The sequence below is a fragment of the Phalacrocorax aristotelis genome, chromosome 18 (genome assembly GCF_949628215.1).
Source record: "Phalacrocorax aristotelis chromosome 18, bGulAri2.1, whole genome shotgun sequence".
In the NCBI taxonomy this organism is placed as follows: Eukaryota; Metazoa; Chordata; class Aves; order Suliformes; family Phalacrocoracidae; genus Phalacrocorax; species Phalacrocorax aristotelis.
The window spans coordinates 13,243,661-13,267,967 of record NC_134293.1 but is presented as its reverse complement, the minus strand read 5'-3'; the positions used below and the strand labels follow the sequence as shown (position 1 = coordinate 13,267,967).

The window sequence follows — 24,307 nt, the reverse complement described above, 5'->3', positions numbered from 1 at the left end:
AGTCCCAAACCCTCACCTTTAGCATCCAAACCCTCACTTTCAGGTGCCAAAACCTCATTTTTACTCTCCAAAGCCCTCTTTTCACCAGGAAAGCCTCAGTTTTAGATCCCAAACCCACAGTTTTGAGGTCCAAACCCCCCTATTAAGGAATAAAGCCTCATTTTTAGGTCCCAAACCCCCCCTTTTCAGGTCCAAACCTGTCTTTTTTAGGGTCAAACCCTCATTCTTAGGTCCCAAGCCCTCACTTTTAGGGTTCAAACCCCTCTTTTAAAACTCAAAGCCTTATTTTTACCACCCAAAGCCTCACTTTCAGGTCCCAAACCCACACTTTTAGGGTCCAAACCTGTCTTTTAGGTTCAAAGCCTCAGTTTTAGGTCCCACAGCCTCCCTTTCAGGGTCCCAAACCCCGCTATTAAGGAATAAAGCCTCATTTTTAGGTCCCAAACCCTCACTTTTCAGGTCCAAACCTGTCTTTTTTAGGGTCAAACCCTCATTCTTAGGTCCCAGGCCCTCACTTTTAGGGTTCAAATCCCAGTTTTAAAGCTCACAGCCTCAGTTTTACCACCCAAAGCCTCACTTTCAGGCTCCAAACCCCTCTTTTAATGCTCAATGCCTGCTTTTAAAGTCCCAAACCCTCACCTTTAGCATCCAAACCCTCACTTTCAGGTGCCAAAACCTCATTTTTACTCTCCAAAGCCCTCTTTTCACCAGCAAAGCCTCAGTTTTAGGTCCCACAGCCTCACTTTCAGGGTCCAAAGCCTCACTTTTAATGCTCAGTGCCTCCTTTTAAGGCCCCAAACCCTCCCTTTTAGCATCGAATCCACTCTATTAATGCTCAAACCGTCATTTTTTCATTCTAAACCGTGCATTTGAGTCCAAAGCCCTTGTTTGAGGCTCAAAGCCTCATTTTTAACAGCCAAACCCTCACTTTCACATCCAAACCTGTGTTTTAGGTTCAAAGCCTCAGTATACGTTCCAAAGTTTCACTTTTAGCATCCAAACCCCTCTTTTAGGTTCACAGCCTCAGTTTTAGATCCCAAACCCTCACCTTTAAGGCTCAAAGACTTATTTTAAGTCCCAAACCCTCATTTTGGGGTTTCCAAACCCCTGTTTTAAGGCTAAAAGCCTCATTTTTAGGTGCCAAACCCTCACTTTCAGGGTCGAAACACCTCTATTAAGGAATAAAGCCTCATTTTTAGGTCCCCAACCCCCCCTTTTCAGGTCCAAACCTGTCTTTTTTAGGGTCAAACCCTCATTCTTAGGTCCCAAGCCCTCACTTTTAGGGTTCAAATCCCAGTTTTAAAGCTCACAGCCTCAGTTTTACCACCCAACCTCACTTTCAGGTCCCAAACTCACACTTTTAGGGTCCAAACCTGTCTTTTAGGTTCAAAGCCTCAGTTTTAGGTCCCACAGCCTCCCTTTCAGGGTCCCAAACCCTCCTATTAAGGAATAAAGCCTCATTTTTAGGTCCCAAACCCCCACTTTTCAGGTCCAAACCTGTCTTTTTTTAGGGTCAAACCCTCATTCTTAGGTCCCAAGCCCTCACTTTTAGGGTTCAAACCCCTCTTTTAAAACTCAAAGCCTTATTTTTACCACCCAAAGCCTCACTTTCAGGTCCCAAACCCACACTTTTAGGGTCCAAACCTGTCTTTTAGGTTCAAAGCCTCAGTTTTAGGTCCCACAGCCTCCCTTTCAGGGTCCCAAACCCCGCTATTAAGGAATAAAGTCTCATTTTTAGGTCCCAAACCCCCACTTTTCAGGTCGCAACCTGTCTTTTTTAGGGTCAAACCCTCATTCTTAGGTCCCAAGCCCTCACTTTTAGGGTTCAAATCCCAGTTTTAAAGCTCACAGCCTCAGTTTTACCACCCAAAGCCTCACTTTCAGGCTCCAAACCCCTCTTTTAATGCTCAATGCCTGCTTTTAAAGTCCCAAACCCTCACCTTTAGCATCCAAACCCTCACTTTCAGGTGCCAAAACCTCATTTTTACTCTCCAAAGCCCTCTTTTCACCAGCAAAGCCTCAGTTTTAGGTCCCACAGCCTCACTTTCAGGGTCCAAAGCCTCACTTTTAATGCTCAGTGCCTCCTTTTAAGGCCCCAAACCCTCCCTTTCAGCATCAAATCCACTCTATTAATGCTCAAACCGTCATTTTTTCATTCTAAACCGTGCATTTGAGTCCAAAGCCCTTGTTTGAGGCTCAAAGCCTCATTTTTAACAGCCAAACCCTCACTTTCACATCCAAACCTGTGTTTTAGGTTCAAAGCCTCAGTATACGTTCCAAAGTTTCACTTTTAGCATCCAAACCCCTCTTTTAGGTTCACAGCCTCAGTTTTAGATCCCAAACCCTCACCTTTAAGGCTCAAAGACTTATTTTAAGTCCCAAACCCTCATTTTGGGGTTTCCAAACCCCTGTTTTAAGGCTAAAAGCCTCATTTTTAGGTGCCAAACCCTCACTTTCAGGGTCGAAACACCTCTATTAAGGAATAAAGCCTCATTTTTAGGTCGCCAACCCCCCCTTTTCAGGTCCAAACCTGTCTTTTTTAGGGTCAAACCCTCATTCTTAGGTCCCAAGCCCTCACTTTTAGGGTTCAAATCCCAGTTTTAAAGCTCACAGCCTCAGTTTTACCACCCAACCTCACTTTCAGGTCCCAAACTCACACTTTTAGGGTCCAAACCTGTCTTTTAGGTTCAAAGCCTCAGTTTTAGGTCCCACAGCCTCCCTTTCAGGGTCCCAAACCCCCCTATTAAGGAATAAAGCCTCATTTTTAGGTCCCAAACCCCCACTTTTCAGGTCCAAACCTGTCTTTTTTTAGGGTCAAACCCTCATTCTTAGGTCCCAAGCCCTCACTTTTAGGGTTCAAACCCCTCTTTTAAAACTCAAAGCCTTATTTTTACCACCCAAAGCCTCACTTTCAGTTCCCAAACCCACACTTTTAGGGTCCAAACCTGTCTTTTAGGTTCAAAGCCTCAGTTTTAGGTCCCACAGCCTCCCTTTCAGGGTCCCAAACCCCGCTATTAAGGAATAAAGTCTCATTTTTAGGTCCCAAACCCCCACTTTTCAGGTCCAAACCTGTCTTTTTTAGGGTCAAACCCTCATTCTTAGGTCCCAAGCCCTCACTTTTAGGGTTCAAATCCCAGTTTTAAAGCTCACAGCCTCAGTTTTACCACCCAAAGCCTCACTTTCAGGCTCCAAACCCCTCTTTTAATGCTCAATGCCTACTTTTAAAGTCCCTACTCTCACTTTCAGGTGCCAAAACCTCATTTTTACTCTCCAAAGCCTTCTTTTCACCAGCAAAGCCTCAGTTTTAGGTCCCACAGCCTCACTTTCAGGGTCCAAAGCCTCACTTTTAATGCTCAGTGCCTCCTTTTAAGGCCCCAAACCCTCCCTTTCAGCATCAAATCCACTCTATTAATGCTCAAACCGTCATTTTTTCATTCTAAACCGTGCATTTGAGTCCAAAGCCCTTGTTTGAGGCTGAAAGCCTCATTTTTAACAGCCAAACCCTCACTTTCACATCCAAACCTGTGTTTTAGGTTCAAAGCCTCAGTATACGTTCCAAAGTTTCACTTTTAGCATCCAAACCCCTCTTTTAGGTTCACAGCCTCAGTTTTAGATCCCAAACCCTCACCTTTAAGGCTCAAAGTCTTATTTTAAGTCCCAAACCCTCATTTTGGGGTTTCCAAACCCCTGTTTTAAGGCTAAAAGCCTCATTTTTAGGTGCCAAACCCTCACTTTCAGGGTCGAAACACCTCTATTAAGGAATAAAGCCTCATTTTTAGGTCCCAAACCCTCACTTTTCAGGTCCAAACCTGTCTTAGGGTCAAACCCTCATTCTTAGGTCCCAAGCCCTCACTTTTAGGGTTCAAATCCCAGTTTTAAAGCTCACAGCCTCAGTTTTACCACCCAAAGCCTCACTTTCAGGCTCCAAACCCCTCTTTTAATGCTCAATGCCTGCTTTTAAAGTCCCAAACCCTCACCTTTAGCATCCAAACCCTCACTTTCAGGTGCCAAAACCTCATTTTTACTCTCCAAAGCCCTCTTTTCACCAGCAAAGCCTCAGTTTTGGGTGCCAAACCCACAGTTTTGAGGTCCAAACCCCCCTATTAAGGAATAAAGCCTCATTTTTAGGTCCCAAACCCCCACTTTTCAGGTCCAAACCTGTCTTTTTTAGGGTCAAACCCTCATTCTTAGGTCCCAAGCCCTCACTTTTAGGGTTCAAATCCCAGTTTTAAAGCTCACAGCCTCAGTTTTACCACCCAAAGCCTCACTTTCAGGCTCCAAACCCCTCTTTTAATGCTCAATGCCTGCTTTTAAAGTCCCAAACCCTCACCTTTAGCATCCAAACCCTCACTTTCAGGTGCCAAAACCTCATTTTTACTCTCCAAAGCCCTCTTTTCACCAGGAAAGCCTCAGTTTTGGGTGCCAAACCCACAGTTTTGAGGTCCAAACCCCCCTATTAAGGAATAAAGCCTCATTTTTAGGTCCCAAACCCCCCCTTTTCAGGTCCAAACCTGTCTTTTTTAGGGTCAAACCCTCATTCTTAGGTCCCAAGCCCTCACTTTTAGGGTTCAAACCCCTCTTTTAAAACTCAAAGCCTTATTTTTACCACCCAAAGCCTCACTTTCAGGTCCCAAACCCACACTTTTAGGGTCCAAACCTGTCTTTTAGGTTCAAAGCCTCAGTTTTAGGTCCCACAGCCTCCCTTTCAGGGTCCCAAACCCCGCTATTAAGGAATAAAGCCTCATTTTTAGGTCCCAAACCCTCACTTTTCAGGTCCAAACCTGTCTTTTTTAGGGTCAAACCCTCATTCTTAGGTCCCAGGCCCTCACTTTTAGGGTTCAAATCCCAGTTTTAAAGCTCACAGCCTCAGTTTTACCACCCAAAGCCTCACTTTCAGGCTCCAAACCCCTCTTTTAATGCTCAATGCCTGCTTTTAAAGTCCCAAACCCTCACCTTTAGCATCCAAACCCTCACTTTCAGGTGCCAAAACCTCATTTTTACTCTCCAAAGCCCTCTTTTCACCAGCAAAGCCTCAGTTTTGGGTGCCAAACCCACAGTTTTGAGGTCCAAACCCCCCTATTAAGGAATAAAGCCTCATTTTTAGGTCCCAAACCCCCACTTTTCAGGTCCAAACCTGTCTTTTTTAGGGTCAAACCCTCATTCTTAGGTCCCAAGCCCTCACTTTTAGGGTTCAAATCCCAGTTTTAAAGCTCACAGCCTCAGTTTTACCACCCAAAGCCTCACTTTCAGGCTCCAAACCCCTCTTTTAATGCTCAATGCCTGCTTTTAAAGTCCCAAACCCTCACCTTTAGCATCCAAACCCTCACTTTCAGGTGCCAAAACCTCATTTTTACTCTCCAAAGCCCTCTTTTCACCAGGAAAGCCTCAGTTTTGGGTGCCAAACCCACAGTTTTGAGGTCCAAACCCCCCTATTAAGGAATAAAGCCTCATTTTTAGGTCCCAAACCCCCCCTTTTCAGGTCCAAACCTGTCTTTTTTAGGGTCAAACCCTCATTCTTAGGTCCCAAGCCCTCACTTTTAGGGTTCAAACCCCTCTTTTAAAACTCAAAGCCTTATTTTTACCACCCAAAGCCTCACTTTCAGGTCCCAAACCCACACTTTTAGGGTCCAAACCTGTCTTTTAGGTTCAAAGCCTCAGTTTTAGGTCCCACAGCCTCCCTTTCAGGGTCCCAAACCCCGCTATTAAGGAATAAAGCCTCATTTTTAGGTCCCAAACCCTCACTTTTCAGGTCCAAACCTGTCTTTTTTAGGGTCAAACCCTCATTCTTAGGTCCCAGGCCCTCACTTTTAGGGTTCAAATCCCAGTTTTAAAGCTCACAGCCTCAGTTTTACCACCCAAAGCCTCACTTTCAGGCTCCAAACCCCTCTTTTAATGCTCAATGCCTGCTTTTAAAGTCCCAAACCCTCACCTTTAGCATCCAAACCCTCACTTTCAGGTGCCAAAACCTCATTTTTACTCTCCAAAGCCCTCTTTTCACCAGCAAAGCCTCAGTTTTAGGTCCCACAGCCTCACTTTCAGGGTCCAAAGCCTCACTTTTAATGCTCAGTGCCTCCTTTTAAGGCCCCAAACCCTCCCTTTCAGCATCAAATCCACTCTATTAATGCTCAAACCGTCATTTTTTCATTCTAAACCGTGCATTTGAGTCCAAAGCCCTTGTTTGAGGCTCAAAGCCTCATTTTTAACAGCCAAACCCTCACTTTCACATCCAAACCTGTGTTTTAGGTTCAAAGCCTCAGTATACGTTCCAAAGTTTCACTTTTAGCATCCAAACCCCTCTTTTAGGTTCACAGCCTCAGTTTTAGATCCCAAACCCTCACCTTTAAGGCTCAAAGACTTATTTTAAGTCCCAAACCCTCATTTTGGGGTTTCCAAACCCCTGTTTTAAGGCTAAAAGCCTCATTTTTAGGTGCCAAACCCTCACTTTCAGGGTCGAAACACCTCTATTAAGGAATAAAGCCTCATTTTTAGGTCGCCAACCCCCCCTTTTCAGGTCCAAACCTGTCTTTTTTAGGGTCAAACCCTCATTCTTAGGTCCCAAGCCCTCACTTTTAGGGTTCAAATCCCAGTTTTAAAGCTCACAGCCTCAGTTTTACCACCCAACCTCACTTTCAGGTCCCAAACTCACACTTTTAGGGTCCAAACCTGTCTTTTAGGTTCAAAGCCTCAGTTTTAGGTCCCACAGCCTCCCTTTCAGGGTCCCAAACCCCCCTATTAAGGAATAAAGCCTCATTTTTAGGTCCCAAACCCCCACTTTTCAGGTCCAAACCTGTCTTTTTTTAGGGTCAAACCCTCATTCTTAGGTCCCAAGCCCTCACTTTTAGGGTTCAAACCCCTCTTTTAAAACTCAAAGCCTTATTTTTACCACCCAAAGCCTCACTTTCAGTTCCCAAACCCACACTTTTAGGGTCCAAACCTGTCTTTTAGGTTCAAAGCCTCAGTTTTAGGTCCCACAGCCTCCCTTTCAGGGTCCCAAACCCCGCTATTAAGGAATAAAGCCTCATTTTTAGGTCCCAAACCCTCACTTTTCAGGTCCAAACCTGTCTTTTTTAGGGTCAAACCCTCATTCTTAGGTCCCAGGCCCTCACTTTTAGGGTTCAAATCCCAGTTTTAAAGCTCACAGCCTCAGTTTTACCACCCAAAGCCTCACTTTCAGGCTCCAAACCCCTCTTTTAATGCTCAATGCCTGCTTTTAAAGTCCCAAACCCTCACCTTTAGCATCCAAACCCTCACTTTCAGGTGCCAAAACCTCATTTTTACTCTCCAAAGCCCTCTTTTCACCAGCAAAGCCTCAGTTTTGGGTGCCAAACCCACAGTTTTGAGGTCCAAACCCCCCTATTAAGGAATAAAGCCTCATTTTTAGGTCCCAAACCCCCACTTTTCAGGTCCAAACCTGTCTTTTTTAGGGTCAAACCCTCATTCTTAGGTCCCAAGCCCTCACTTTTAGGGTTCAAATCCCAGTTTTAAAGCTCACAGCCTCAGTTTTACCACCCAAAGCCTCACTTTCAGGCTCCAAACCCCTCTTTTAATGCTCAATGCCTGCTTTTAAAGTCCCAAACCCTCACCTTTAGCATCCAAACCCTCACTTTCAGGTGCCAAAACCTCATTTTTACTCTCCAAAGCCCTCTTTTCACCAGGAAAGCCTCAGTTTTGGGTGCCAAACCCACAGTTTTGAGGTCCAAACCCCCCTATTAAGGAATAAAGCCTCATTTTTAGGTCCCAAACCCCCCCTTTTCAGGTCCAAACCTGTCTTTTTTAGGGTCAAACCCTCATTCTTAGGTCCCAAGCCCTCACTTTTAGGGTTCAAACCCCTCTTTTAAAACTCAAAGCCTTATTTTTACCACCCAAAGCCTCACTTTCAGGTCCCAAACCCACACTTTTAGGGTCCAAACCTGTCTTTTAGGTTCAAAGCCTCAGTTTTAGGTCCCACAGCCTCCCTTTCAGGGTCCCAAACCCCGCTATTAAGGAATAAAGCCTCATTTTTAGGTCCCAAACCCTCACTTTTCAGGTCCAAACCTGTCTTTTTTAGGGTCAAACCCTCATTCTTAGGTCCCAGGCCCTCACTTTTAGGGTTCAAATCCCAGTTTTAAAGCTCACAGCCTCAGTTTTACCACCCAAAGCCTCACTTTCAGGCTCCAAACCCCTCTTTTAATGCTCAATGCCTGCTTTTAAAGTCCCAAACCCTCACCTTTAGCATCCAAACCCTCACTTTCAGGTGCCAAAACCTCATTTTTACTCTCCAAAGCCCTCTTTTCACCAGCAAAGCCTCAGTTTTAGGTCCCACAGCCTCACTTTCAGGGTCCAAAGCCTCACTTTTAATGCTCAGTGCCTCCTTTTAAGGCCCCAAACCCTCCCTTTCAGCATCAAATCCACTCTATTAATGCTCAAACCGTCATTTTTTCATTCTAAACCGTGCATTTGAGTCCAAAGCCCTTGTTTGAGGCTCAAAGCCTCATTTTTAACAGCCAAACCCTCACTTTCACATCCAAACCTGTGTTTTAGGTTCAAAGCCTCAGTATACGTTCCAAAGTTTCACTTTTAGCATCCAAACCCCTCTTTTAGGTTCACAGCCTCAGTTTTAGATCCCAAACCCTCACCTTTAAGGCTCAAAGACTTATTTTAAGTCCCAAACCCTCATTTTGGGGTTTCCAAACCCCTGTTTTAAGGCTAAAAGCCTCATTTTTAGGTGCCAAACCCTCACTTTCAGGGTCGAAACACCTCTATTAAGGAATAAAGCCTCATTTTTAGGTCCCAAACCCCCCCTTTTCAGGTCCAAACCTGTCTTTTTTAGGGTCAAACCCTCATTCTTAGGTCCCAAGCCCTCACTTTTAGGGTTCAAATCCCAGTTTTAAAGCTCACAGCCTCAGTTTTACCACCCAACCTCACTTTCAGGTCCCAAACTCACACTTTTAGGGTCCAAACCTGTCTTTTAGGTTCAAAGCCTCAGTTTTAGGTCCCACAGCCTCCCTTTCAGGGTCCCAAACCCCCCTATTAAGGAATAAAGCCTCATTTTTAGGTCCCAAACCCCCACTTTTCAGGTCCAAACCTGTCTTTTTTTAGGGTCAAACCCTCATTCTTAGGTCCCAAGCCCTCACTTTTAGGGTTCAAACCCCTCTTTTAAAACTCAAAGCCTTATTTTTACCACCCAAAGCCTCACTTTCAGTTCCCAAACCCACACTTTTAGGGTCCAAACCTGTCTTTTAGGTTCAAAGCCTCAGTTTTAGGTCCCACAGCCTCCCTTTCAGGGTCCCAAACCCCGCTATTAAGGAATAAAGTCTCATTTTTAGGTCCCAAACCCCCACTTTTCAGGTCCAAACCTGTCTTTTTTAGGGTCAAACCCTCATTCTTAGGTCCCAAGCCCTCACTTTTAGGGTTCAAATCCCAGTTTTAAAGCTCACAGCCTCAGTTTTACCACCCAAAGCCTCACTTTCAGGCTCCAAACCCCTCTTTTAATGCTCAATGCCTACTTTTAAAGTCCCTACTCTCACTTTCAGGTGCCAAAACCTCATTTTTACTCTCCAAAGCCTTCTTTTCACCAGCAAAGGCTCAGTTTTAGGTCCCGCAGCCTCACTTTCAGGGTCCAAAGCCTCACTTTTAATGCTCAGTGCCTCCTTTTAAGGCCCCAAACCCTCCCTTTCAGCATCAAATCCACTCTATTAATGCTCAAACCGTCATTTTTTCATTCTAAACCGTGCATTTGAGTCCAAAGCCCTTGTTTGAGGCTCAAAGCCTCATTTTTAACAGCCAAACCCTCACTTTCACATCCAAACCTGTGTTTTAGGTTCAAAGCCTCAGTATACGTTCCAAAGTTTCACTTTTAGCATCCAAACCCCTCTTTTAGGTTCACAGCCTCAGTTTTAGATCCCAAACCCTCACCTTTAAGGCTCAAAGTCTTATTTTAAGTCCCAAACCCTCATTTTGGGGTTTCCAAACCCCTGTTTTAAGGCTAAAAGCCTCATTTTTAGGTGCCAAACCCTCACTTTCAGGGTCGAAACACCTCTATTAAGGAATAAAGCCTCATTTTTAGGTCCCAAACCCTCACTTTTCAGGTCCAAACCTGTCTTAGGGTCAAACCCTCATTCTTAGGTCCCAAGCCCTCACTTTTAGGGTTCAAATCCCAGTTTTAAAGCTCACAGCCTCAGTTTTACCACCCAAAGCCTCACTTTCAGGCTCCAAACCCCTCTTTTAATGCTCAATGCCTGCTTTTAAAGTCCCAAACCCTCACCTTTAGCATCCAAACCCTCACTTTCAGGTGCCAAAACCTCATTTTTACTCTCCAAAGCCCTCTTTTCACCAGCAAAGCCTCAGTTTTGGGTGCCAAACCCACAGTTTTGAGGTCCAAACCCCCCTATTAAGGAATAAAGCCTCATTTTTAGGTCCCAAACCCCCACTTTTCAGGTCCAAACCTGTCTTTTTTAGGGTCAAACCCTCATTCTTAGGTCCCAAGCCCTCACTTTTAGGGTTCAAATCCCAGTTTTAAAGCTCACAGCCTCAGTTTTACCACCCAAAGCCTCACTTTCAGGCTCCAAACCCCTCTTTTAATGCTCAATGCCTGCTTTTAAAGTCCCAAACCCTCACCTTTAGCATCCAAACCCTCACTTTCAGGTGCCAAAACCTCATTTTTACTCTCCAAAGCCCTCTTTTCACCAGGAAAGCCTCAGTTTTGGGTGCCAAACCCACAGTTTTGAGGTCCAAACCCCCCTATTAAGGAATAAAGCCTCATTTTTAGGTCCCAAACCCCCCCTTTTCAGGTCCAAACCTGTCTTTTTTAGGGTCAAACCCTCATTCTTAGGTCCCAAGCCCTCACTTTTAGAGTTCAAACCCCTCTTTTAAAACTCAAAGCCTTATTTTTACCACCCAAAGCCTCACTTTCAGGTCCCAAACCCACACTTTTAGGGTCCAAACCTGTCTTTTAGGTTCAAAGCCTCAGTTTTAGGTCCCACAGCCTCCCTTTCAGGGTCCCAAACCCCGCTATTAAGGAATAAAGCCTCATTTTTAGGTCCCAAACCCTCACTTTTCAGGTCCAAACCTGTCTTTTTTAGGGTCAAACCCTCATTCTTAGGTCCCAGGCCCTCACTTTTAGGGTTCAAATCCCAGTTTTAAAGCTCACAGCCTCAGTTTTACCACCCAAAGCCTCACTTTCAGGCTCCAAACCCCTCTTTTAATGCTCAATGCCTGCTTTTAAAGTCCCAAACCCTCACCTTTAGCATCCAAACCCTCACTTTCAGGTGCCAAAACCTCATTTTTACTCTCCAAAGCCCTCTTTTCACCAGCAAAGCCTCAGTTTTAGGTCCCACAGCCTCACTTTCAGGGTCCAAAGCCTCACTTTTAATGCTCAGTGCCTCCTTTTAAGGCCCCAAACCCTCCCTTTCAGCATCGAATCCACTCTATTAATGCTCAAACCGTCATTTTTTCATTCTAAACCGTGCATTTGAGTCCAAAGCCCTTGTTTGAGGCTCAAAGCCTCATTTTTAACAGCCAAACCCTCACTTTCACATCCAAACCTGTGTTTTAGGTTCAAAGCCTCAGTATACGTTCCAAAGTTTCACTTTTAGCATCCAAACCCCTCTTTTAGGTTCACAGCCTCAGTTTTAGATCCCAAACCCTCACCTTTAAGGCTCAAAGACTTATTTTAAGTCCCAAACCCTCATTTTGGGGTTTCCAAACCCCTGTTTTAAGGCTAAAAGCCTCATTTTTAGGTGCCAAACCCTCACTTTTCAGGTCCAAACCTGTCTTTTTTAGGGTCAAACCCTCATTCTTAGGTCCCAAGCCCTCACTTTTAGGGTTCAAATCCCAGTTTTAAAGCTCACAGCCTCAGTTTTACCACCCAAAGCCTCACTTTCAGGCTCCAAACCCCTCTTTTAATGCTCAATGCCTGCTTTTAAAGTCCCAAACCCTCACCTTTAGCATCCAAACCCTCACTTTCAGGTGCCAAAACCTCATTTTTACTCTCCAAAGCCCTCTTTTCACCAGCAAAGCCTCAGTTTTGGGTCCCACAGCCTCACTTTCAGGGTCCAAAGCCTCACTTTTAATGCTCAGTGCCTCCTTTTAAGGCCCCAAACCCTCCCTTTTAGCATCGAATCCACTCTATTAATGCTCAAACCGTCATTTTTTCATTCTAAACTGTGCATTTGAGTCCAAAGCCCTTGTTTGAGGCTCAAAGCCTCATTTTTAACAGCCAAACCCTCACTTTCACATCCAAACCTGTGTTTTAGGTTCAAAGCCTCAGTATACGTTCCAAAGTTTCACTTTTAGCATCCAAACCCCTCTTTTAGGTTCACAGCCTCAGTTTTAGATCCCAAACCCTCACCTTTAAGGCTCAAAGTCTTATTTTAAGTCCCAAACCCTCATTTTGGGGTTTCCAAACCCCTGTTTTAAGGCTAAAAGCCTCATTTTTAGGTGCCAAACCCTCACTTTCAGGGTCCCAAACACCTCTATTAAGGAATAAAGCCTCATTTTTAGGTCCCAAACCCTCACTTTTCAGGTCTAAACCTGTCTTTTTTAGGGTCAAACCCTCATTCTTAGATCCCAAGCCCTCACTTTTAGGGTTCAAACCCCTCTTTTAAAACTCAAAGCCTTATTTTTACCACCCAAAGCCTCACTTTCAGGTCCCAAACCCACACTTTTAGGGTCCAAACCTGTCTTTTAGGTTCAAAGCCTCAGTTTTAGGTCCCAAAGCCTCGCTTTCAGGTTCCAAACCCCTCTTAGTACTCAGTGGCCTCCATTTTAGGTCCCAAAGCCTCCTATTTAGCATCAAATCCACTCTATTAATGCTCAAACCGTCATTTTTCCATTCTAAACGGTGCGTTTCATTCCAAACCGCTTGATTAATCCTCAAAGCCTCATTTTTAACAGCCAAGAGGGGCCCAAACCCTTTTTTTAATGCTCAGTGCCTCCTTTAAAGCCCCAAGCCCTCACCTTTAGGTACTAAAACCTAATTTTTATTATCCAAGCCTCATTTTTATATCCCAAACCTTTACTGTTGGCATCGAATACGGTCTTTTAATGCTCAAACCGTCATTTTCTCTTTCCACACTGAGTTTTAGAGCCCAAAGCCATCTTTTAACACACAAAGCCTCATTTAGTGGTCCCAAACCCTCACTTTCAGGGTCCAAACCTGACGTGAGGCTCTTCGCTCTTGCTGCAAAAGCTATTTCAAATCACAGCTTTGAATAAGAAACACTATACTAGGTTTGTTCCAAGTACATTCATCATCCACTTGTTTCTTTCAATATCTGATCATTTCTATTCAAGCCAAGTAATAACAGGGTCTCTCCCAATGTCAGGCAACACTGGACCTATCCAGCAAGCGTCAGTCATACTAGAGAGACAGTAAAAAGCTGAGTATTGTAAAACTCCTGCTTCGGCCCTATTGGTGAGAGAACTTTTGAAGGGAAATATTTCTGACCTTCAAGTCAGTCAAAAGCCAAAGTCAGTCAGCTATTGCATTTCCTCTGGTTGTGGTTCCATGAATGGATCACACTCAGGTGGAATAAATCTGCTTGAGATGCTTGCAAGCACAAATGCTTACAAATCAAATCATTTCTCTTAGTCTGGCACTGTTTAGCTCATGCAAGGACGCAAGTTTACTTGGTTTAGGTGTAAGGACGTCAGCGGCAAGTCCTCTGGAACCCGGTCTGGAAGTTGTATTTTAGCTTTACATATCTGGAAATCACAACTCCTCCTCCTTTTTCTTGTTCACTAAGTAGCATCTACGTGAAGGGCATGAACAAACGTAGGCGAGTGCACAGAAATGTTCACTGTCCTTTAACTCTGCCGCATTCCCAATTTTTAACATTATTGTATTTGTGTGTATATACCATATATTAAGTATATTGGTTAATTTCATATTTGATAAAAATAGTCCATTTGCTTTCCCCTGCCGTTTAATTTTAATGGTGTTTACTGACTGTGACAGAAATGTACTTTGTTCACTCAACACACTTTCCCCTGTGCTTTAATATCCTACTTTTTACTAAAGCATATTTTCACATTTTCTTGCCGTGTCAATACTCCAAACATCCATTTTGCACAAAGTATTTCACCAAGTAATTACATTCGGCTGCTCCTTGGCTACTGGCTCTAAAAAAAAATTAATTTTTTGAGGTTAATGGGTTTTCTTTATTACAGCTCAAAATACTTGTCGTGGTTTAGCCTCAGCTGGCAACTGAACACCACGCAGCTGCTCGCTCACTCCCCCACCCCTGTGGGATGGGGAAGAGAATCGGACGAGCAAAAGAACTTGTGGGTTGAGATAAGCACAGTTTAATGATTACAATAAAATGATAATGATAAATGATAATGATAATAATGACAATAATGTTAATATAATAAAAGGGAAAAGGAAGGGAAAGGGAAAACAGGAAAAAAAAACACGGAAACACAAACGATACAACCGCTCACCACCCGCCGACCGACGCTGCCTGTCCCCGAGCCGCGATTGCTCCCCCCTCCCCTGGCCAGCCCCTCCCAGGTAGCATACTGGGCATGACGTTACATGATATGGAATATCCCTTTGGTCAGTTTGAATCCGCTCTCTTAGCTGTGCCCCGTCCCCTCCCAGCTTCTTGTGCACCCAGCAGAGCATGGGAGGCTAGACATGTCCTTGACTAGTATAAGCGCTACCCAGGAGCAGCCGAAACATCTGTGTGTTATCTCAACAGGTTTTTTTTTTCCATGCTAATTTCAAAGCACAGCACTACACCAGCTAGAGTGAAGAAAATTAACTCTATCCCAGCTGAAACCATGACAAAACTTCATTGTCACACTGTACTAAATTGCTAGCCTTCCATGTCTCTATTGGGGGGAAATACACACACACACCCCCCCAGCAGTGGGTTGTTGATTGATTTTTGTTCACATCTGCACAAACACATTTCTTATCAGGTGAAGTAGTTCTCTTTATTCCAGAGGACAACGCCTGTGCCGTTATTCCTCAAAAGGAAACAAAACCATCTGCTTCTCATAATTTGCACTTGTATTTCCAGATTTCCTGATTATTTAAAAACCTAAATACTTTGGTATGTGCCACAAGACTTGGATCAACGTGCTGTCTTCAGGTTATAACATGCATGTGCGGTGAGTCTTTTATACAAGCACCAGATCAAATTCACCCCCTGCTGATCAAGTATTTGACAAAATGTGTTTTCGTTAGCGATAACGAACAGCTGACCTGGTACATCCATCAGTTAACTCACAAAGTGTAAGATCAGCTCAATAAGCGTGACATTTGGAGCTAGCTTAAAAAGAAGGCTGGCAGTCACCTAACGGCTCAGAAATCTTTCAATAATTTTATTGACTTGTTCTTTGCCGCTAAATACTGTAGCTTCGTTCTGAAAAGCTACTCTCAACGTTGCCTAAAGGCTGACGCTTTCCTACAGCACTCTCAGGCTAGCTTAACCCCTGAGCGTAAGGAGCAAAGGGATAGGAAACCAAGTCACGCCATCAAGTATCGCTAATAGTCGTGCTGTAACCAAAGTGATGAAATGAATCAACCAGGGATGTTGTTATATTATGGGGACATGGAGTGTACGAATCAGCGTATCTGTCGATCTGTGTTTTAGTCCCTCGGTAATCATTAATGTGACCGAAACAACAGACAATGTGCTGCTGTCAGAAAAGGATGACAAAATGTGGTTTCGTGTAGCGGGCTGAGAAAACCGGCCAGGACCGCCAAGATTAAGGGCCAAGTAGGTAAGAGGTAATTCCGGCAGGGGGAGATCTGGACCCAGGGGAGTTTTAAGGTTGCTGGGAGGTGTGAAGGTCTGCATCTGGGATCAAGTCAGCTCAGCCCTTTACGGTTTTGAACTGCTTTTCACGTGGAGGAAAACTAAAAGCTTATAACACTGGGAAGCCCTTTACAGCAGGAAATCAAAGGGCTATTGAGACACTCCTGCCTGAAGGACTTCAAGGTTTGCAGCTTTCCCTTGGGCGGGAGGTTTTGAGGTTTCCCCATTATTAACCTCTGGTGCGGCACACTCCCGTGGGGCTGGGGAGCACAGATCCGATTAAGCGCAGATTTGCTGATGCCACGTTGTCACCGCGGTGGCCACCGTAACAGAGCCCCGGATGTAGTGCTGTGCAGCAGAAGCTACATCCCTGGACTGTGTCTCAGCCGCTTTCTTACTATACAAATATCTGTGTACGCAGAGTGGTAAAGCCTGCGCAACACAGCTGCATTTCTTTTAGGACTGCTATGCCATAAGCCACATCTTAGCCCCAAAGTTTTCCTTCCCCCTCAAGCGCGGAGCGTGCACTGCCCTTCATGCAGGGATACTCTCACTGCCAATGTGTGTGTTCTCCTTTTCCCCTTTATAACCATTCCCTTCCCGGAGCTTTCTATTTGCTGATGCCCTTATGTCGTGGTTTAGCGGCAGCTCAGCCCCACACAGTCGCTCGCTCCCCCACTGGTAGATGGGGGAGAGAATCAGAAGGGTAACGCTCGTGGGTTGGGATAAGAACAGTTTAATAATTAAAATTAAAAGAAACAACAGTAGAAATGCAATGTAAAGGAGAACAACGAGAGGCGCAAAACCCCGGGGGAGGGGGGAAGGGAGGGGAGAGGGGGAACGAACCGCCGGAACAAACCGCACGCGCCGCAGCCGCTCGCCACCCGCCGACCCGACGCCGCGCCGCCTCCGCGCTGCCACTGCCCCCCCCTCAATATACTGGTCATGGTGTCACATGGTATGGAATGAACCTGCCATTGGCCAGTCGGGGTCAGCCGTCCCCACCATGGCCCTGCCCCTCCCAGCCCCACCCCGCTACGCCACGCGGCAGAGCGCGGGAAGCTGGAAAGGTAGCCGACCCCCACAGTGAGGAGAATTAACCCCTTCTCAGCCAAAACCAGCACACCTTAATATCCAGAGCTGTCAGGGATGAAAACCAAAGCCCTGCCGGCAGGTCAGGGAGGGTGAGCGGCTGCCCTTTTCCAAGCAAGCAGCTGAAATACAACACAGTCAGCGGCTCTCTCAGTGTCCAGGCCTGTCACTGTCACACTCCCACAGCACCTCCACCTGCCCAGACCCCGCCGGGGGCTCAGCCACCGAGAGCAGCTGTCCTGGGAAGAGACTGGGGGGGCCTCGCAGGCCCTGGGGGTGTTGGCATGGCCCAGGCCCCTCTCTCCCTTCATCCCCTCTCCACATAGAAGTGACATTTGATATCCAACTCTGTGCTCAGGAAGCTGAACTGTAAATCCGACAGCACCCCCTGCACAAACGCTGGGCTAAAACCAGGTCTGAAGGCACCTACGATGCTGAAATGCCATCAGATTCTTTGTTATGCGCTGACTTCTTTTCCTTACCCTCCTGCAGAGCTTATCAGTTTACTGCTTGCCCCTCTTTTGGCTGTTTACCTGGTGAGCTTGTTAAAAAAAAGAAGAAAAGGTGCTCTTTCTCTGCAGCCGAGCTGAGTGTCCAGGTGCCCCTTTCCAACCTGCTCACAGCTCAGGCTGCCAAGTGCCGTGGGTATGATTTAGATCCCTGGATGTGTGAAGAAGGGCGCTTAGTCCTGTGGTGAACGTGGTATTCGTGGTGTGCTTACCCCTAAAGCATCTGCCCCTTGGCTTGAAGGACCAGGAGGTTTCTGTAATATCAAAAGCAGAAAACCCTGTGAGATTGAGCTGAGTAAAGCCTTTAGTAAACTTAGTAGTTAAAATGTGACTCCTTCTGCAAGGCGATACCTCCCATGAAATACGACGTTTTCAGGCCCCCAGGATTCTTTATGGCTACCCTGCAGGGCTATTGATGGAAACATTTTTGTATTTTTAATGCTTACATTTGCACCAGAATAAAAATTTGCATGAGGCGAAGAGAGAAGCAATCCATTTTTCTGTCCTAACCTGCTCCAGCTCCTTCGCTCAGCGGCCAAAGAGCAGCTTGAAGCCAATGCCACATGCTGAGGAATTCAGAGCTGCTGTAACTGCGTTGGTTTCATAGTCAAATTGTAATCTATGGCTCTGCTTCAGCTGCAAAGTGAGGGTCACCTCTCCGTGTCTGATTCCCGTCAGGGATCTGCTCGGGCCTCCTAGGTTTGGATCACGGGATTAGGTTCTGACCGCTCTGGTTTGAATTACTTTTTGCTTGATAATGATGCAGTCATGGCACCCCAGTGCCTTTGTGCTGGAATGGGATCCTCCATGATCCATCTTGCACCAACCCAGAAATGGTTCTGCCTTAGGGGCATAAGCAGGCTTATGGCCGCTGACCCGGCTGGGCTGAGGGCAGGTGTCGAGGGCTAATTCTTCTCTGTTAAACTGGGGTAAAGGATGAATAAACCATTCAGTGTCAGAAGTGAGCTTCTGTCACTCAGATGAGCCTGAAGACCATCAGGCCCAAGAATGACACCTCCAACACGCCCCACATTCCTCCCTGGGGAGGCTCGTGAGCCTGAACCTTTCTTTGCGTCATTAGCCTATGGTGAAACAAAATTCTCCAGCCCGTGGCAGGGTTTCCTGTCGTCACTCGTGGAACAAACTGCCGCAGCTGGTAGGTAGAGTGAAGAAAGAGGGATTTCAGCTTTCGTGCTCAGCCTTTGGTGCTGCTGCCCAGAGAGTAACTCCAGCAGGGAGCTAGCGGTGTGTTCATTTATTTTAGCTATTGCAACCTGCGCCTGCTGTCCGGCCTTCCCCCTTGTTTCCTTCAGCCCACGGAGGCTGCCTTTGGGCCACCCAGAGCCACCTGAGCGATTTAATCGGGTTTATCCCCATTCCTGCTCCTTGTATCCCCTCCGTGCTGGGTCCCACAGGGGTTGTGGACAGACTCACAGAAATCAAGAAACGGAGATCCAGAGGCTGAACCGTGCACTTTTCAGCACACGCTCCTCGCTGCCAGATCAGCCCCCCGTGCACCACTGGGTGTTGCGGTGACCCCCCCCCAGAGGTCTGTGCTGGTTGTTGTGACGCACCTGGAGGGGGGGCCGTGTTTTGGTTGCCACAGGTTCGAAGCCACCCTTGCAGGTCAGCCAGAGCCCTGACTGTAGTGTGCCCGGCTGCCTGGCTGCAGTACGGCCTGCCTGGCTGCAGGCAAGGCTTCCCCCAGGCAAGGAGGAGCTCTGGGCATGTGGAAGCGTCAGCAGGGCAAATAGAAGATCTGTTGATTTTTGAAATGCCCTTTCGTCCTCTGATGCCTGCTCTTAGTTACTCATTTCCATCTTTTTCTCCCGTTGCAGAATACTTGAGGAACGAGAGCACCTTTCTGGGAGAGCTGGTGTTTGGGAGCGCAGACACCATTGAACTTTCCTGTGACAGCCACGGCTCTTTTGTGTCTGTTTTCTGGTTTAAAGACGGTATCGGGATTGCACCTCCCAGCAGAGCTCGTACTGGGCAGAAGCTGTTGAAGATCATCAGTGTGTCATACGATGGCTCGGGGCTGTACAGCTGCAAGGCGAGGCATTCCGACCAGGTCCTGGGAAACTTTACAGCCAGAGGTACAGGTGCGTGCAGAAATACAGCGCGCTCGGGACTGGTATTTTCCTTTTGTTCTTTAAATTTTGCCCCTCCACACGCTCAGTACAGCTGGTGCTTTGCGGTGTTCATCCATACTGGGCAGGCCTCTGCCTCCCTGGTGACTGCTGGCAGTGATTAGACCGACAGAACCAACCGGCCGAAGCTTGCTTGCGTGTCCACGGCCAATGTTAAAGCTTGATGGTGAGACTGAGAGAGCCTGAGACACGGTGCTGGTCAGATTAAACCCCAAACGCCCCCTAACACTCAACTAGAGGCAGTGCTACGTGGGCCTTTGAAGTCTTTTGTGAGTGGGTGACCTGTGGCTCAGGGAGGTTGAGTGAGTGACTTTTTCTGCTCTGTGTGACAAATCAGTGGCAAAATTGCATGTAAAAGCTGGAGGTTCCTGAAAAGTATTTCCCTGTTGTAGCCGATGAATGTCTTCCCTCCATCCTGGTTATCACAAATTGCTAGTTTGTTTTGGCGGCAGCTTCTCTGTAAGCTGTGTCCATCTCAAATATGTGCTTCATCAGAGGCGCTTATTGGGATTCCTACGTTGCAAAGAAGCGTGGTGTCAGCAAAGCACGTGCTGTCGTTTACTTGGCCATATTGTCCATGATGAGGCCAGCGGGACAGAACAGCTGCAGGCTGTCCGAGGCTGGATCAGTACCCAGGGAGTGTCAGAAGCATCTGTTGTCCCCAGGTAGCTAACCACTGCCACTGAGATCATCCCCATGATCTCGGGCTGCTGCATGGGTAGAAGGATCCACATGGCTGTGAGCAGATGGAAAGCCTCCTGATCGCACAGATTCAAAGCCTGATTTTTCAGAACAAGTAACCCGTTGTGGATGAAAGCTTTTAAAATCTTTCCTTTGCTTTTGTGCAGTTGGCGTTTTTCAGGCATCCCCGAACAGTAGGTCCTTGCCTCCAAAAGTTGAGTTCCCTGAAAAAGTAAGGGGCTCTCTCTGAAAACCGAACACAGAGGTGTTTGTGATTGTAAATCCCATCCACTCCATAAAGGGCTTTCTCTTTTGTGTCAGAAAATTTGTGTAAGTGAGGGAATCAAACCAATAATAATAAATGAAAGCTTGTTTCAGCAAGAGTTTTGGAGAGGGAGAGTTTTGGAGGAAGAATGGTGACAAGCCTCTGCTGGTGTGGTGGTGTTTTACTGGGGTGGGGGAGAGAATACTTCAGTTGGTCGGAGCGAGTCCCCAAAAGCCTGGGCCTGTCGCGTGTGCTGCCAACATTTCTGCAGCTCCCCTCGTCGGGCGGCTGTTAGCAAGGAGTGTGTTTGAGCACTGGGGGCTCAGCAGCCGCCGGGCCCTGGCCCTGGGCAGCCTGCTCCGGGTGACCCTGCGTGCGCAGGGGCTGGACCAGCTGCCTCCAGGGATTCCGGAAGGCCTTTCTCTCCCTTGTGACTCCGTGACTCTGGAAGTGGTGCTGCGAGGGGCCAGCGCTGTGGCAGCGCTGGGAACGTTGTCTTCCCTGGGCTCTGCCTCTGTCGGGACGGCTGCGTGTGCGCTCTGCCCTGAGACACTCGGCGCCTGCGCCCGTCTGTCCAGGTACGCCAAGCAGCGTGCAACAGAGCACACTTTCAGGAGTGACTTGAGGACTTTTGCTAGCTTGGCCGCGTTAGAGAGGGACTGCAGCTCCTGCATGCAAGAGTAGTCGTGTTGGAGAATAACCGTAGGAGTCCTAAGTTCCCAGGGTGAAGAAGAATGGTCATTTTGGCCGCTTGTGCCCAGCCCGCTGTGGGATAGGATCCAGCTGGGAGGCTGGATTCTGGTTTACTCCTGAGCATGGAGTAAGCCTGTGGCGATTTACACTAATCTGACTGCTGACAGAAATAGGAATGTGGTTGTAGTCAGTGTTTTGAAAGAGAGCAGAAACGCAGTTAGTGTTGGACATGTCTCTTAAAGGAGAGGCTTCACGCCTTTAACCGGTCTCTCTCTCTTTTCCCACTGCTTTGATTTCCCAGTCGTCCTTGGTTTAACTTAGCAGAATGATGCAAGTACATCATCCTGATAACCAGATCAGTATATATATTGCTCATAATTTATTATAGGTTTTACCTCCCTGGTTCCATATTGCCAAGCAAATGCCTAGAAAAAAAAATGTTTCAAATGCCCGTTGGCTCACTCGGGGAACCTGGGCGCGCCTGATGCGCTGGCAGTTTCACATGCTTTTGTACGCTGTTAATAACGGCAGCATGACTAACTTTAAAGTCACCTGAAGGGTCCAGATGTCGGAGGGTTCCTTACCTGATGGTTCTTGCCAGTGGCACTGGTCGGAGAAGCACATCTGATGTGCGCTGTAGACAGGACTGCTCTGTGTCAGGGTGTGAGCTTTCCACCAGGGACGAAGGATTTCTGGCTTGGTGGGGAGTTTGGGGCTGTGAGTGGTTTGCTTTTAAACTCCCGTCTCCCCAGTTAGTTTAAATCCTTAAAGCGTGACTTCCAGTTTGGCCACACAAAGGTCTGTGCTCTTGGCCTGTCGCAGGAGGCAGCGGCAAAGGCAGGGTGACTCGGGGCGGCTCATGGCGAGCGGCAGGTGAGGAGGTTTCCTGACTGCTCTTAGCTGCCCTGCTGCAAGAGACTTGCTCACTCTTTTTCTTACAACTACCTTGCTACTAGTAGAACATATTCTATGAGTGATCATGAAGCACTTCCATCAAAACGTTGCCCTGCGCCTAGTGCGGGACCCTGACGGCCGCGTCCCGTGTGTCACGCGCTCGTGCTTTTCATGCTGGCAGAAGGTACTGGAACATGTTCTCAAAGAGTTCCCGTGCCTGGGACTGGAAGTGCAGCCGGTTCTGAAGGTTATGCCTTCAGAGCATAACCTTTCTCCACAGCAGGCCCATCTGTATAACTTGTATTTACTTGTCAGCGCTTCCCTTGAATGCCCTTGTGTTGCTCCCCGAGCCCGGGCTTCAGAGCGAGCTGTGACCTCCTGTGCTGGGAGGGAAACAGGTTCCCAGTGCGCGCTGGCAGGAGCGATCGTAGCCCTTTGTTTGCAGGAGAACACGTACGGCACAGACACCGCAACACGCCGTGTGAGCCCGTGTAAGCGCTGGCTGTACTGCTCCATAGCACGGGGTAAGGGCTCGCGCTGACGCCTGCCTTGGCCAGCAGGTGGGACACCCAGGCACAGCGAGCTGCGTTTCATGTCTCCCTTTCGAGACGCCGTGAAGAAAGCAGTGCCATTTGAACGGGGTGATTAAATCTGCCTTGCCTTCGGGAGGCGTTTTCAGGAACCATTTCAGAACCTGCAAAACACAGTTACTTGAAGGAGTTTGTCTTTCCACGTGTCGGGAATAGAGAAAGATTGGTAAGACCTGAAGAGAAACCAGAGTGTATCTCTTATTAAGGCGCCTGTTTAACCTTGTAAATCACTTCAGCTTTTAAGTTTTTCCACAAGAAAATCTCGCTTGATGTACAGAAACATGAACTCTTTGTGGAGCACCTCCAGAAGTGTGGGAAGTGTCTGAAAGGCCTAGAAATGTTTGTGAAATCCTGCAGAGGAGTGGTAAGGGCAGGCAATAGGAAGGAAAGGACTGGAATAAGGAATATGAGGCTTTAATTGTAGAAAAAAAATCCGTGCTGTGTTATGTTTCCATCATAAGTGTATGGAAAACTGCTGTGTAACTGATGAGCTATGAAAGTCTGTATTGCTTGTAACGTGAAAGTATCAAGAGTATGTTTTGTGGAAGAGTTTAGAGGATGAAGGTCCTTAAGAACGTTGTTCAAAATACACATGCCAAAAGTGAACAAGACATAAACGATGCATGAAATCTACTAGAAGTCAATGGACAATAAAGAATAAAGTATGAAATCAAGGAAAGGGACAAATGGAAACTTCTCCCTATTACCGAGAAGCTTTTGAAAAGATGACTTTTCTCAGATCGCATCGTACTAACCTGTGTGAGTAGACTTGACTTCAGTGTCCTGGGCTTTTTTCCCTGTTATTTATCTTGTCAATACCCCGCGTCCCTTTTTGTTGGTGACCTTGTAGGCATCAGAAAAGCAAAGGATTCTCCTTTTGCTCTGCTGTGAGATCCAAATCTGCCCTCAGTGCCATTTTTTTCTGGAGAAGATCTACAGGAGGTGGATGGGAGATTATTCACGGCAACCTGATGAAACTTCTGTCAATCTCAGAAATGTCTCTGGCTGTCAGGAGTCTGTTTTTGCATGTTTTTCTTTATTTAGAGTGAAGAATGCGAGACCTCGCGGCTCAGGTAACGAGCGGCCTGCTGCAGTTTCCCGAGGTGACCATTCAGGCTTTTGGGGAAGATGAGACCACCCGAGGTGCTGTGCTGCGTGGGCATTTCTGCAGAGGTGAGCATTTTCCTTGAAAGTGGCCCTTGCTGTGAAGTTGTTACTGCCTGGAGGTGACCTGAGGCACGGGGTCACAGTATCAGCTGTGTCAGGTTGGTGCTGCTCAGGTGCCTCACGTTTTGAGAGAACAGAAAGGGTGAACTATGAAAAAACTAGGAAAATGCTAATATCAAAATGTTAGTGTAGTTAAACTTTGACATGACAACAGCCTGCGCCAATCTTGAGCCATTATAATAACAGGCGCAGGTCAGTGAGCCCTCCTCAATTTCTGATTGAATGAAAGGCAGTTTTCAAAAAAGTCAGAGTGTTGTTTTGGGCCGTATTTATTGGTACCATCATAACATCGCCTGCAGAAAGAGTTCCCCCACAGTGTTACAGCAGCAAACGGCCCTGCTTTTTTGTTGCTAGCCTGAATACAAAGAGAAGGAAGAGGAAAGCCCTGTTAGGCGCTGCAGCCAGGTTTGCAGAGCATTTAATAGGATGCAGAGGAGTGTCCCGTGAGAGGTGCTGAGAG

At 46.8% G+C, this 24,307-nt stretch overlaps 1 long non-coding RNA gene across 1 annotated transcript; it reads left to right on the top strand.

The window, feature by feature from the left end:
* The first annotated feature begins 15,599 nt into the window (after positions 1-15,599).
* Positions 15,600-23,776, top strand: LOC142066222 (uncharacterized). Its single transcript, XR_012663646.1, has 3 exons — positions 15,600-15,711; positions 19,186-19,449; positions 23,665-23,776. It is a non-coding gene; the product is annotated as an uncharacterized LOC142066222 (long non-coding RNA).
* Positions 23,777-24,307: the final 531 nt, after the last annotated feature.